Below are 4,246 nucleotides of genomic sequence, written 5' to 3' on the forward strand. Positions count from 1 at the left end.
CTGATGAACAAAATACATCCAGAGACATAGAAGCATGGAACAGCCCGGCCAGCGTGGCTCAGTGGTTGAGCGTCGACCTCGGATCCAGGACACCGCGGTTCGATTCCTGGTCAGGGCACATGCCCGAGTTGTGATCTCAATCCCCAGTCGGGGGCGTGCAGGAAGCAGCCGATCTGCCGGAGCCCGCCGGCAGAGTCGAATGGTCCTGAGGAAGGGGTGAGGATAAAGAAAAGACAGACACAAAAAAGATGGGATCGGGAGGGCTGCAGCTCGTGACTGCTGCCAGCTGCCAGCCCCGAGTTTATTTTTCCAGCTCAATATATACAGGCACTGTTGATTTTGCTGAATAGCACCCCTCCCCACATTCCTACAAGGCCATATGAATGCTCTTTCAGAGTAAACACTCTGCCACCTGCAGGAGCTCAGACCTTGGTAACTATCTTTATCTCGGCTTCTAATGGGAACTTTTGGGGAGGATTGAGTCCTTGGCTCCAGAGCCTCAGGCTACGTGGACCATGTCCAGACACATAGCAGGCTCTCAATATCAAGGGTGATTGTGGGGAGGGTCGAGTCCCTGACTCCAGACCCTCAGGTGGCGTGGACCACGTCCAGACACGTCACCGGCTCCCAACATCTCCCCCTTCTTTACTTTTTAATTTGAGCCAGTGGACTCCTATCTGCAGCTCTGAGATGTTTTGTATTTCTACTCAGACATAGACTGGGAATAAACATAGGAATATTAACACTAAATGCAACAACATAACACCAGAATAGAATAATGAAGATAAACTATGTCTAGAGATAATATTAGAAAACTTGTCAAACTGTTCTTTAGCTAAGTCAGCAGGTGAGGTATCTAAAGGAGGAGCAGATTCCATAGCATTTATATCAGCATGTAAGCAGACAACATCAATAGATACATTATCTTGATTCCATATCCTCATAAGATGGTTTTTAACCTTATCCCACCCCCATTCAGAGTGATTATATTATTTCTTAGTAACACAAATCCATTGAAACTGAGCATGACATTGCAGTGACAGTCTAACCTTCACACTTTGAATTTGATCTCCTATAAGTAACACAGCTTCTTCTAAGGCATTCAACTTATCCTCTAACTTCTTATCAATTCTTTCTTGAGCTCCCAAAGCATTAGATACATTTTTTGCTAACCCATTAACAAAACTCGCTGTATGTATTTCTTGAGTAAGAGCAATAACAGCAATAACAGCAGTAGCAATAATAGAAACTAAAGCAGCAATACCGGCTATCAACAGTCCCAGGAATCTTCTAGGTCTCTCCAACAGTTCGTTTAACTCTTGCAACACTTCACGTCCTTCATTAGTACACCAGCGTCCTTGCATCTTAACCAGAAGCATTACAAACGCAGGTTGGTGCAATACCAACAAATCTAAGTCTGCATCTAGCTGCATCCCGTCGGTCAGTCGCCTGGTTCCCCGCGAACCGCATCAGCCTCTCCGGGAGCCACCGCGCCGCCTGGGCATCCTGTGGGAAAACACAAACATGCCCTCGCCCCTAAATGAGTACTGGATCGGGACCCTGCCACTGCCCCGGGAGCGGATCTTCCCACCACACGAGGGCGTAGGTAACCGAGACTTGGCCTGCCAAAAGCGCTGTCACCTTAGACTACATATTGTTGAATTAAACTATTGGCATTAATATATGTATTTTAATATGCTATATACAATCACAAGTATGATTCTATTGTATAACAACATTCCAGTGATTTTGAAAATATATACTGAAAGAGTGCAGTATAATTTACAAATGCATCAAAACTTTCCTACAATAGTTAGCCTGGGACTTGACACTCTTCAGCATTTTGAAATAGGAAACCAGAAGAAAAAAAATCAATGTTCTAAAACTGTGCCTTCCAAAGTTTTTTCCCTTATTCTTTTTTTTCTTTTTCTTTTAACACCAGCTTCCCAAGATGCTCCGCCAGAAAGGAGCTCCAAATGTAGGGGATGCCACACCGATCCCCCTTTGAAGAACTGCAAAGTTCAGTAAAGTCTCCCAAGGAGGCCTGCAATCTGCCAAACTTTTCTTACTCGGTATTTAACATTTTTGATCACCAACCTCTATTGCCACCCCCACAAAACACCACGCAGTGGCCCTTGGAACTAGTGTTACATGATACACATTGGGGATGCGCTGATCTAAAATAAAATTTTGCAACTCAATAAACACTTATGTCTGAGTGAGCAAAATCACATTCCTTTAACAGTTTCTACTTTTTAAAGCTCTTTGCATAGGTATTTACCAGAATATAGTTCGGGAAAAAACACACACAAATCTAACCCAGACTATTTGTCTATGTAAACTGTATGTGAAAGAAGGGTTACAAATGCTTATAGAAATTCTAGAGCTAATTTTCAGGGTTTGAGGAAAGTGACTCCTAAACCAAATATTAGGTGTATTTTTAATTAATTTGTTTTGAAAGATAAAAGCATTTAATCAGTAATATGCTATGTGGTGTCTGAAAATATTCTTGTAGAAAAATATCAGGTCATTATATCATTTCCCTGGAATTCCGAAAGAACTGTGGATGGATGCTATCAATAGATTTGATTGTAACACTGGGTCTATATCTAAAGCCCAGTATCATCTAGAATGATATGAGGCTGCTCTATTACTGGTTCAAAAATGCATGCATACAAGCACAGGCAGAAATAAGGGTCAATAAATTGCTCAGTGCTTCCACTGAAAACCACAAAATGGGGATAATTAGTTAACCCCACGTGAGTTGTATATATGTGTATATATCAAATGACAATCTTTTAAAAAATATATCCATAATTTGCTTTCTATAAATAAAGCTATCAGTCTTGGCTCTACAATAGCAGACCTTGGTGTGAGTGCAGCCCAGAACTCAGCATCTTACATGCACCCTATTCTTTGGCAAAGCTTTGCACGTTAAGCAGTCTCCTTTCCAGGGAAAGTCAACTCAGAAGTAGGAAATAAATCACAATAAACAAGGGGTCGTTACTGGGGAGGAGAGATAAAAAAGCCCACTTCTCCTCTTGCTGTTCAGCCCTTGCTTACCTGGGTGACCCAGCTGCCCGGAAACTGGTGTGATTAAGATCTGCACACGCTGTTCTACGACAACGTCCTTGATTGTCACAAGCCATGCCGTATATTTCCAGTCCCCTCTCCTCTTTACCACTTTACTGCTCTAAAAAGACAGTTTTGCTCTGATGTTCCCTGCGGTGTTTTCTTAGGATGCCTCCTTGTAGTCAGCTATGCAATTTTTGCATCCATTCTTGTAGCCCTTGCATTAGCTGCTCTAGATGTCCCAGCCACCCTCCAGACCCTTCCTCCTTGGGCTTTTCCTCCATTACCATGAGCCATTCATTCATCCTCCTCGCAGTATCGAGCCGCAGCGTCCTCTAAGTCTGCCTTGTCCCGCGGACAGAGCTCATCGCCATCCTCACAACCCCACCAACCTGTGCCAAAGCCTCTAAGGCCGGGGGACAAGGATTCTCAGGCAGAGGCCCCCCTCGACCCTCCGGAGCCGCAGCCCCGGGGACCGCCGTCCTCTGTGGCTCTCTCCCACCGCTTGCTTTCTGGGTCAAGATCTAGACAGTCCCTAATCAGGGTCCAGAGGGAAAGTGTTTCTACCGGCACCTCCAAGGGCCCATGGAGCGAACAATGCGTCTGCAGCTGTTTTCCAGCCTGCTGCCACATTTCCCTGTTAACTGTGCCCTCTTTGGGGGAGCCAGGGACGGATCTCCTCTACAAAGCTAAGAAACTTAAATATCTGTGCACTAGTGACCTTAGTTCCCCTGGCTTTAAGCATATTTTTCAGCACTTGGATGAACAATTCTATACTATTTCCCTGTCCCAAGATTATTTACTCCCGACTGTAAATCGTCGCGCACCAACCTCTTACTTTTGTTCTCGGACGCGTCCCTTCCGCGACGTCCTTCACCGGTTCCTTACTCTCAGGTCCCTGTTCGGGTGCCACTTGCCGGAGCCTGCTGGCAGAGTCAAACGGTCCTGAGGAAGGGGTGAGGATGGAGAAAAGACAGACACAAAAAAGATGGGATCGGGAGGACTGCAGCTCGTGACTGCTGCAGCTGCCAGCCCCGAGTTTATTTTCTCAGCTCAATTTATACAGGCACTGTTGATTTTGCTGAATAGCACCCCTCCCCACATTCCTTCAAGGCCATATGAATGCTCTTTCAGAGTAAACACTCTGCCACCTGCATGAGCTCAGACCTTGGTA

At 45.1% G+C, this 4,246-nt stretch overlaps 1 long non-coding RNA gene across 1 annotated transcript; it reads right to left on the reverse strand.

Moving 5' to 3' along the window:
- Positions 1–1,073: 1,073 nt before the first annotated feature.
- On the reverse strand, positions 1,074–3,188 carry LOC308547072. The gene is made up of 2 exons (XR_013997439.1): positions 3,064–3,188; positions 1,074–1,506 (listed from the first exon to the last, which is right to left on the reverse strand). It is a non-coding gene; the product is annotated as an uncharacterized lncRNA (long non-coding RNA).
- Positions 3,189–4,246: the final 1,058 nt, after the last annotated feature.

Source organism: Miniopterus schreibersii, assembly GCF_964146895.1.
Source record: "Miniopterus schreibersii genome assembly, chromosome: 17".
Taxonomy (NCBI): Eukaryota; Metazoa; Chordata; class Mammalia; order Chiroptera; family Miniopteridae; genus Miniopterus; species Miniopterus schreibersii.